Genomic DNA, 11,548 nt, shown 5'->3' with positions numbered 1-11,548 from the left:
TCTCTGACAGTGGCCAGCACACAAGGCTTCAGAGGTATGTGCAAAAACTCCACAGGAGGTAGTTATGGGATAGTCTGGCCACAGGGAAAGTTTCTTCCTGACCCCACGTTTATTAGAGGTTGGTTTATGCCCTGAACCATGACAATTTATATCCCTTCCAAAACTCTTGGGCATTATAACAACTCTGGATGCCTGGGCTAGGACTGGATTCTAGGACTGTGGATCTCAGTACCATAGTGAAACCACTGGGCCATGCTTTTCCTTTTCTTTAGCATGTACAAATTCCATTTAAACTCCAGGACTGCCAAGGAAATCTCACCATCCATGATTTTGGACGTGAGATCCTGTCCCCGCCCTATTAAACATACCATTTCTGCTCCCATATGACATCGGGTGCTAAGAAGGAAGGAAGCTGGTGAATCATTGACCAAACAAACTAAGTTTTAGCTTGGAGCGGGCCGGGTTACATTTGCATAACTGTAAAGTCAGATTCATTATTCAGGAGCATAGACCACCATGACCCCACCCCTCTTTCCAGCCCAGCCATTCACAAACGCTGGCTCCTGGACTCCCAAGAGTAAACATCTTTCTTGCTGCTTTAAGCAATTTGTCTGTACAGGGAGCACAGCAGAGTGACAGTGTGGGCCTTGAAAGGCATAACATTAACCACAGCACATCAAATCAGGTTTGTGGTTTAGGAGGCGGGAAATAACAAAGAATTAAGCAAATTATGTTAAGGAAAAATCTTCCGCATCTCGTGTTAGGCAAGTATTAATGCGTCGGCCTCAAGCCAAGCTCCTGTCTTCTTGCGTCAGCTAAGCTGGGTGAGGATAGGTCAGTATATGGATGGGAGAAAATTCGAGTGAGAATTAAGGTGATACAGGAAGTGATATGGGTGGCACTCTTCTGTCTGCAAGCTAGCAATCAGCCAGCGGCACGGTGCTTCTGCAGGTCTCGCCTCACAGACGAGATGTAAAATTAAGGTTCTGTCCACTTGTGACCATTTAAAGATCCATGGATCTCGCTTTGCCAGAGTAGGGGCAGCTCTCAAAGTTGAAGAGGTCTGCAGAGACCTGCCTGGGTGCATGGGCCCCTATTCAGCAAAGCATTTAAGCATGTGCTTAAGTCCATCCCTGTTCAGCCAAGCACTTAAGCCCAGATCCTCAAAGGTGTTGTAACACTGGGCGAATCAGAGATTTATTGGAACACCGCACATACCAGCTCCAGCGCACACACACGCACACAGGAATGAGCTCAAGGAATGAGATACAACAACGTACTAACACACAAGACAACATTTTAACCCTAAGATAGATACAGCACCACCTGTTGGAGGTGCTCTGTGCAGTGATCATTACAATATTTAGGCTCCTAATTTCTATTGAAATCATAGGAAGTTAGGAGCTTTAAATACCTTTGTGGACCTGGGCCTTAAACCCTTACTTAGTTGTATGTATGTGCTTAAATGCTTTGCCGAATAAGATTGCTGAATTGGGCCTATGGTGCTGGCTTCTCCACCTTGTTTCCAGCTGCTAAATTGTGTTCAAAGAAGCTAAAAATACATTAAATACTCTCCTGGTGTTTCCGTCCCAGGTAAAACTGCAGTAATTGTTTATCAGTGATATTACATGATCACAAATATGAGAAAAAGTAGATCTACAGGACAGCTTTTCCATTAAGATACAGTTCATACGATGAAAAAGCTTGTGTCTGTTTGTGGCATGAGCATTTAATAGTACTGGGATGGTCTGATAATAAGTTATAGCAACAAGCACCGCCAATCAAATTGTTGCCTTGCTCTCTGTGTGAGATACTGCCTCTCTCTCTTTTTTTTATTTCTGGTCAGCACAAATGACAGTAGGTTAAGTAATTAAGCGTCTCAAAGATGTCAGAGACTCCGCACTTAATATGCGGCAGACACAAAAGAAAACCCTGAGCCAGAGAGAGAGAGAGAGAGAGAGAGCCAGTAGGGCTGCAACAGGATGCTAATTGCAATGGATCTTTACCTGTAGTTACTGTAAAGTTAGGAGCCCAAGGTATACATGATTTCCCCGTGTTTCTTTGCTGCATTCACATCTCCTTGTAGTTCCTTTTCACTGTCTCTGTTTGAATGTTCCTACTTTTCATGTTTCAGAGTAACAGCCGTGTTAGTCTGTATTCGCAAAAAGAAAAGGAGTACTTGTGGCACCTTAGAGACTAACCAATTTATTTGAGCATGAGCTTTCGTGAGCTACAGCTCACTTCATCGGATGCATACAGTGGAAACTGCAGCAGACTTTATATATACACAGAGAATATGAAACAATACCTCCTCCCACCCCACTGTCCTGCTGGTAATAGCTTATCTAAAGTGATCATCAGGTTGGGCCATTTCCAGCACAAATCCAGGTTTTCTCACCCTCCACCCCCCCACACAAATTCACTCTCCTGCTGGTGATAGCCCATCCAAAGTGACAACTCTTTACACAATGTGCATGATAATCAAGTTGGGCCATTTCCTGCACAAATCCAGGTTCTCTCACCCCCTCACCCCCCTCCCAAAAACCACACACACAAACTCACTATCCTGCTGGTAATAGCTCATCCAAAGTGACCATTCTCCCTACAAAGTGCATGATAATCAAGGTGGGCCATTTCCAGCACAAATCCAGGTTTTCTCACCCCCCCCCCCCACTCCCATACACACACAAACTCACTCTCCTGCTGGTAATAGCTCATCCAAACTGACCACTCTCCAAGTTTAAATCCAAGTTAAACCAGAACATCTGGGGGGGGGGGGGGGGGTAGGGTAGGAAAAAACAAGAGGAAATAGGCTACCTTGCATAATGACTTAGCCACTCCCAGTCTCTATTTAAGCCTAAATTAATAGTATCCAATTTGCAAATGAATTCCAATTCAGCAGTTTCTCGCTGGAGTCTGGATTTGAAGTTTTTTTGTTTTAAGATAGCGACCTTCATGTCTGTGATTGCGTGACCAGAGAGATTGAAGTGTTCTCCGACTGGTTTATGAATGTTATAATTCTTGACATCTGATTTGTGTCCATTTATTCTTTTACGTAGAGACTGTCCAGTTTGACCAATGTACATGGCAGAGGGGCATTGCTGGCACATGATGGCATATATCACATTGGTGAATGTGCAGGTGAACGAGCCTCTGATAGTGTGGCTGATGTTACTAGGCCCTTTGATGGTGTCCCCTGAATAGATATGTGGGCACAATTGGCAACGGGCTTTGTTGTAAGGATAGATTCCTGGGTTAGTGGTTCTGTTGTGTGGTACGTGGTTGTTGGTGAGTATTTGCTTCAGGTTGCGGGGCTGTCTGTAGGCAAGGACTGGCCTGTCTCCCAAGATTTGTGAGAGTGCTGGGTCATCCTTTAGGATAGGTTGTAGATCCTTAATAATGCATTGGAGGGGTTTTAGTTGGGGGCTGAAGGTGACGGCTAGTGGCGTTCTGTTATTTTCTTTGTTAGGCCTATCCTGCAGTAGGTAACTTCTGGGAACTCTTCTGGCTCTATCAATCTGTTTCTTTACTTCTGCAGGTGGGTATTGTAGTTGAAAGAAAGCTTGACAGAGATCTTGTAGGTGTTTGTCTCTGTCTGAGGGGTTGGAGCAAATGCAGTTGTATCGCAGAGCTTGGCTGTAGACGATGGATCGTGTGGTGTGGTCAGGGTGAAAGCTGGAGGCATGCGGGTAGGAATAGCGATCAGTAGGTTTCCGGTATAGGGTGGTGTTTATGTGACCATTGTTTATTAGCACTGTAGTGTCCAGGAAGTGGATCTCTTGTGTGGACTGGACCAGGCTGAGGTTGGTGGTGGGATGGAAATTGTTGAAATCATGGTGGAATTCCTCAAGGGCTTCTTTTCCATGGGTCCAGATGATGAAGATGTCATCAATATAGCGCAAGTAGAGTAGGGGCTTTAGGGGACGAGAGCTGAGGAAGCGTTGTTCTAAATCAGCCATAAAAATGTTGGCATACTGTGGGGCCATGCGGGTACCCATAGCAGTGCCGCTGATCTGAAGGTATACATTCTCCCCAAATGTGAAATAGTTATGGGTAAGGACAAAGTCACAAAGTTCAGCCACCAGGTTAGCCGTGACATTATCGGGGATAGTGTTCCTGGCGGCTTGTAGTCCATCTTTGTGTGGAATGTTGGTGTAGACGGCTTCTACATCCAGAGTGGCCAGGATGGTGTTATCAGGAAGCTCACCGATGGATTGAAGTTTCCTCAGGAAGTCAGTGGTGTCTCGAAGGTAGCTGGGAGTGCTGGTAGCGTAGGGCCTGAGGAGGGAGTCTACATAGCCAGACAATCCTGCTGTCAGGGTGCCAATGCCTGAGATGATGGGGCGCCCAGGATTTCCAGGTTTATGGATCTTGGGTAGTAGATAGAATATCCCAGGTCGGGGTTCCAGGGGTGTGTCTGTGCGGATTTGATCTTGTGCTTTTTCAGGAAGTTTCTTGAGCAAATGCTGTAGTTGCTTTTGGTAACTCTCAGTGGGATCATAGGGTAATGGCTTGTAGAAACTCGTGTTGGAGAGCTGCCGAGCAGCCTCTTGTTCATATTCCGACCTATTCATGATGACAACAGCATCTCCTTTGTCAGCCTTTTTGATTATGATGTCAGAGTTGTTTCTGAGGCTGTGGATGGCATTGCGTTCCGCATGGCTGAGGTTATGGGGCAAGTGATGCTGCTTTTCCACAATTTCAGCCCGTGCACGTTGGCGGAAGCACTCTATGTAGAAGTCCAGTCTGCTGTTTCGACCTTCAGGAGGAGTCCACCTAGAATCCCTCTTTCTGTAGTGTTGGTAGGGAGACCTCTGTGGATTAGTATGTTGTTCAGAGGTATTTTGGAAATATTCCTTGAGTCGGAGACGTCGAAAATAGGATTCTAGGTCACCACAGAACTCTATCATGTTCGTGGGGGTGGAGGGGCAGAAGGAGAGGCCCCGAGATAGAACAGCTGCTTCTGCTGGGCTGAAAGTATAGTTGGATAGGTTAACAATATTGCTAGGTGGGTTGAGGGAACCACTGCTGTGGCCCCTTGTAGCATGTAGTAGTTTGGAAAGTTTAGTGTCTTTTTTCTTTTGTAGAGAAGCAAAGTGTGCGTTGTAAATGGCTTGTCTAGTTTTAGTAAAGTCCAGCCACGAGGAAGTTTGTGTGGAAGGTTGGTTTTTTATGAGAGTATCCATTTTTGAGAGCTCATTCTTAATCTTTCCCTGTTTGCTGTAGAGGATGTTGATCAGGTGATTCCGCAGTTTCTTTGAGAGTGTGTGGCACAAGCTGTCAGCATAGTCTGTGTGGTATGTAGATTGTAATGGATTTTTTACCTTCAGTCCTTTTGGTACGATGTCCATCTGTTTGCATTTGGAAAGGAAGATGATGTCTGTCTGTATCTGTACAAGTTTTTTCATGCAGTTGATAGATTTCCACTCCATACGGCTAAATGCAGTGCCTTGCATAATGACAGGTTTCAGAGTAACAGCCGTGTTAGTCTGTATTCGCAAAAAGAAAAGGAGTACTTGTGGCACCTTAGAGACTAACCAATTTATTTGAGCATGAGCTTTCGTGAGCTACAGCTCACTTCATCGGATGCATACCGTGGAAACTGCAGCAGACTTTATATACACACAGAGAATATGATTCTCAGATGTTAAAAACACCGGCTCTGTTGACGTCAATAGGAATTCTGTCGTTGTCTTCAGTGGGACCAGGCTTTCACCCTTCTTTTCCATGCTATTATCGGGATTGGTTTTGAGTAGGTAGGACATCAGAATTAACGTATCTGCACCCTGAGTGTTAGTTTTCCACATGGTCCTATCTATAGCCCACTAAAAAGTAGGTAAGCTAAGAGAAGAATGTGCTGTTTATCACTGCAAATGAAATATGGGGATGGCTCTATTAAACACCCAATCAATAGTTTTAAATATACACAAAAGAAACTCTGCCTTTGTTCTCCCGTAATCCAGTCCGTTGAGTTGCCAAACACACTCAACTCCCAATGGCTCTATAATTCAGTATATTCTGGGCATGCTCTGCATGTTCCAAGACTCAGGATAAGGAAAGTAGGATGGTGTAATGGTTAAGGCTCAGTACTGGGAGGCAGGTGGCTTGTTTTTTTTATTTTTTCTGACTCTGCCACATACTCTCTGACCGTGGGCAAATTACTTAACCTCCCTGTGCCTCAGCCTGTATACATGGGGATGTTTGGGGATCATGTATGTTGGTGAGGCACTCAGATACCATGCTGATGGGGAGCCATAAAAGTTGTAAGAGACTCATACCGCTCCTCCCAGCAATTATTTTGATCACGGGAAATATGGTCTGAAGAGACGTATGTTCATTTTGTCCTGTACAGGAACCTACACAAAAGCACCTTTCCCTTCCGACTGCAGCAAAATAATTCCAACAACTAGTTCTTCTGTAAAGTGAGTCAGAAACTTCTAGTGTATTTTAGTTAGATTTATGTCCTATTGCTGGCCTCTGCAGTCAGATCACATTTTCCTCTTTGGCTCTTGTGGTATGCAAGTGCCATCTAGAGGTGAACTGTAGGAAAGAAAATATGGTTAAAAGTTTTATCAAGAAAGACTTTATTAAAACAAGCGGTGGGGGAAGGTCATTCTAAACTTCTGTTTTCTGAAACAACAATATTCCTGGTCGTTTCAGTGATAGTGCTGCAGTCCTAGAGACCCAAAGGCAGAGCCTGAATTCGAGATGCAGCTGAACAAAATGCATCAGAGACAAACCTCTTACGGATAACTATGGTCATTGGTGCCCCGCAGTAGAAATGGGCAAGAAGTTTTGTTAGAACCGTTTTGCTGATGACAAATGGTCTTTTTTTTTCCCCTGAAATATTTTTTAATGTTTTGCTTTTTCAATCACAAAACTGAAAACGGTTTCAACAGACTTTTTTGGTTTTGTTTTCAGTGAGTGGGTGGTCGGTTGGTTGTTTTTCACTTTCTCTCTCTTTCATCCCCTCCTCTTTCTTTCTTTCTTTCCTTCTTTTTGGTTTTGGTGGCAAAAAAAATGAGAGAAAGACGTGAACAACCCAAACCTGGATATGAAAAGCCAAAACAAACTTCCTTTCATTTGTTTGTCATCCAAAAATGTTGGGGGTATTTTTTTCAAAACATTTTTTAGAAAACAAATTTTTTTTTGTATTTTCTGTGTGTGAAAGATGCCAGATTTGGACCTCCAACCTATCGTCCTGCAGATGCAAACAATCAAATTTAGCCTTTCCTGATGACTTGACGGAATTTTTTGTCAACTTGTTATTAGGAGTAGTTTGCTAGGAAAATACTGTGGTAGAAACAAAAAATCGACTACTATCCCCTTGCTAGGGAAAGAGATTACAAAGATAAGTGACGGCCTGAGACTATGCTCTCGTCAAGGTACAATTCACCCTGGTGCACAGAGACAGCATAAGAGCCTATGCATCACTTAAGCCCTATTTAGAGGCATTAAATGGGACTTCAGTGGTATTTAGCTCTTCTGGTGACCCTCTGTGCAGGGGTAAATTGCACCCTTAAGTGAGTACAATAAACTTCTGCTAGCAAATCCACTGTAGTTAATGGGGCAACTGCTAGAGAGAGATGCTCCTTAACTTGAATCCGTGTCAGACACTGGCTGCTAAGTATTTGCACTCTGTTTTAATATGTGTTGCTCCCTCAGTGAAGACAATTTGTCTGCTTTCTTGGTATGTAGGCAATTGAGAAACAAACACAGAACTTGAGGCCCAATTCCAATCTCAGTTCTGCAGGTGGTAAGAACAGGAGTACTTGTGGCATCTTAGAGACTAACAGATTTATTTGAGCATAAGCTTTCGTGGGCTAAAACCCACTTCATCGGATACATGCAGTGGAAATACAGTAGGAAGATATATACAGGTGTAACTCTGGAATCCTTTCACTCCATTGATTTCAGTGGATTTACCTTGGTACAACTGAGATCAGAATCTGCCTCTTGATATCCAAACAATTAGGTCAGCCAATCACTGTTTATCCACCTTCAAGTTTCATAAAACTGACCAAATTCTCTGCTGGCACGACTCCATTGATTTCAGAAGAATTTGGTTTAACATCTGGCATCAGTTTTCTAGTGCATCCATTTAAATATAGCAGAAAAGAAATGCTTACTTTTTGCAGGCACATCCCATTAACAGTAAGATCCTGTACATTGGCCATTAGCAGAGATGTAGGTGAAAGCCTTTGAGCTGAGTGTCAGGTATGAAAATGCAAAGCCTTCAGCGCTATCCAAGGCTGATAACAGAGGCAGTGGCTTCCAGTGCCTGATAGTCAGACCTGAGTTCCACAGCCAAGTCTGCAAAACCAATGGGAATGCTCCCGGGATTAAAGTTAGACATGTGTGTAAGTGCCTTGCTGAATCATGGCCTAGGTGAACTTGACCTTTGGGAATGGTACGAATGCTCGCGAGAGCAGTAAAGTTTCCCCAAGCGCTGGTCCAATGTCAGAACGCAGAAAGGGAAGATTTCAATCCTTGCCTGTTCCACATAGAACTTCACTGCAGGATAACTTCTGATAGCTCCCGGCCTTCATTTTTCTCCCGTTAGGGCCCAATCCCACGGCTGCTGCGTAAAGGGAAAAGGTCCCAATGACCTTACTGGGAGTCCCTGAGATTCTGGGGGCATCATAGTTAGAAAAAGGGCCAAAACAAAACCCCAGACCCAAATGCCCCCAACCTTTGAGGGCGTTCAGACTGCAAGCCACAGTCTGGACTCTGCTATTTAGGCCCATCTCTGATACTGTGTCGGGGAAGTTCCCTGGCCTGTGTTATCCAGGAGGTCAGACAAGATGATCACAGTGGTCCCGTCTGGCCTTGGAATCTATGAATCTGTAATAAGCGATTCTACGCAGCAACAAATTGTATGTTTCCATGTGGGAGACAATCAATAGAGAAGGAAATAAATTCTAGCAAACCTGAGCGCTTTATTTCTTAGTAGCATATTAGAGGTGATAAATAGGTGGTATAACAGCAACATTACATCTAAACACAATGGGACAGATTACTAGCAGCATAAGTGAGCATCAAAGGCAAAGATTTGTGCCCACTTTATGCCGCTAGTGCATTTGACCTGATATTTCCTCAAGGTTTTCATTTGCCATTTACTCTTTAATTAAATATAAAGCATCATCCTTCAGCCTTGCTTCCTCTCACACAAACCAAAATGACCATTATTTACCCATTCTTAGAGACGAATCTTTTGATAGACTCATTACACCTATGTCACATTCGCTCTGGGTCGTTAATCACGAAATTTTCTTATGGAGGTTAATTATCTGCTCTGTTCCCTATGAGATCCTGCAGCTACATGAGCTCTTTTACTTTCACGTTGCGACACCGGCACCCAAGCTCAGCCCCAAGGAGTCTGCGCAGGCTTGGACTCAGGTGGCTAGCCCAAGCCACCCCCGGTGCCTGAACATCCGCACTGTTATTGTCAGTGGGCTAGTCCACACGGAGCTAGCTCGAGTCTGTCGACCCAAGTTGGGCGGGATGGTCCCCTCTGCAGTGTAGACGTACCCTTTGAGCCTCAGAATTCCTTGCGAAAGAATGATCCCTGTTTAAAGAGATTACCACATAGGTATGGAGACCCAAACTGATTCAAATCTATTCTGTACATGGCTGGTTTAAGGATCATCAATAACCAGGCTTTCGTCAGGGCAGCAGAAGCTTCCTAACAGTGGGGGGCCACCGGTGCCTGAACCGTGGCCACACCCCGCGCTGCCCCTTCCCCCAAGCCTCTGCCCAATGCTACTTCTTTCTCCTGAGCCCCTGCCCCAGTGCTGCCCTTCCCCCGCAAGATCCCCCCTCCTCCCCGTTGCCCATCCTTACGGACGGTAAAAAGGGGGAGAGCATAACCCTCCCACTTTCAAAAGTGTGGGGCGCCATGGCTTCTGCCCCCCTCCCCACCCACCCACCCCCCATTCCGGTGCCCCTGGGCCCTTGTATTCCTGCCCATTTGTGTTCATACACTTTTATTAGTGACTCCAATCGTCTGTACATAGGTCTTATATCTGCTTCTTTGAAATCAGGTATTCAGCTTCAGATGAAAAACACATCCTGTGGCATTCTTTCTCCACTGTCTGGTTGTGGTATAGATGTTGGAGCTAGACCCACTCTCTCTGTCATCATTTCCATGTGTACCTCTGCAGAGCGGCACTAAATGTTGCGGTCAGTCGAGCTACATTGATTTACACCAGCTGACCCTTAGAGGTTTGATTTGGTTTGACTGGTTCCGTGCTTACCTGAAGCTTCGAATTATCCCATCCGTTCAGTCAGCGAACTTGGGTCGAACAACTACTGGAAACAAGTTTTCTCATGAAACATCTAGCGCTTCAAGTCAGTCCGTATATACCACACAAACAGCCCTCTTGTATCTATCTACTTACTTGACGGTTTTGCCCGCCACTACCACTGTACCTGAATGCCTTCCAGGTTAATTAGATTGGCATAGCAAGGTCCATAGTGGTCTTCCTGGAGTTTTCTCTTCCTCTCCCTGCCATGGAAATGCAGAGGCAACTGTGCAAATGGACATTTGAGGGATAATATTAGCTATTTTAGAGTCTTCAGAAAAGTTGGGTTCTGGGGAGTTGGCGCTAGCCAGAAGACAAATGTTTTGCATGAGTGTGTGTGTGTGTGAGAGAGAGAGAGAGACACTTTCCATACTGGTTTTCCCAACGTTGTTCCTAAGCCTCTCTATTATTATTTGTTTGTGTGGTAGCCATGTTAGTCTGTATCAGCAAAAACAACGAGGAGTCCTTGTGGCACCTTAGAGACTAACAAATTTATTTGGGCACAAGCTTTTGTGGGCTAAAACCCACTTCATCAGATGCACAGAGTGGGGAAAAAAACAGTAGGCAGATGTGTGCGCGTGTGTGTATATATATATATATACACAGTACATGAAAAGATGGGAGTTGCCTTACCAAGTGGGGGTGGGGGGGTTGGTGCTAACGAGATAATTCAGTTAAAGTGGAAGTGGGTTATTCTCAACAGTAGAATACCAAAGGAGGAAAAATCACTTTTGTAGTGGTAATGAGGCCAGTGTAAACAGGGTGGCCCACTTCAAACAATTGACAAGAAGGTGTGAGTAACAGTAGGGGCAAATTAGTTTTTGTAATGACCCATCCGCTCCCAGTCTTTATTCAGGCCTAATGTGAATGTGTTTATTCAGATACACCATCACTGGCCATGTTGCTTTAAAGGCAAATAATTTTCTGCACCAACATTCAGGCCCCAATATAATCTAGGAGGGAAAAAAAAAATAAGTAAAGGTCTAACAAGTTTGTTCCAATGCCCACCGATATCAATGAGAACCCTTCCATAGACTTCAATGTATAGGATTTGGCTTGCGAATGGGTGCAGGGATATTAATGTCAGAAATAAACCAGAATACTGATCCAGATTTTCATGCAAAACTATCGAAACACTGAGGGTGAAATCCTGGCCCCCTCTGAAGTCAGTTGCAAAACTCCCACTGATGTGTACGAGGCCAGGATTTCATCTCCAGACTCAGCAGACTTGAAAGCACATGGTT

Source organism: Lepidochelys kempii, chromosome 26 (genome assembly GCF_965140285.1).
Source record: "Lepidochelys kempii isolate rLepKem1 chromosome 26, rLepKem1.hap1, whole genome shotgun sequence".
Lineage (NCBI taxonomy): Eukaryota > Metazoa > Chordata > Testudines > Cheloniidae > Lepidochelys > Lepidochelys kempii.
This window is presented reverse-complemented; position numbering follows the sequence as displayed.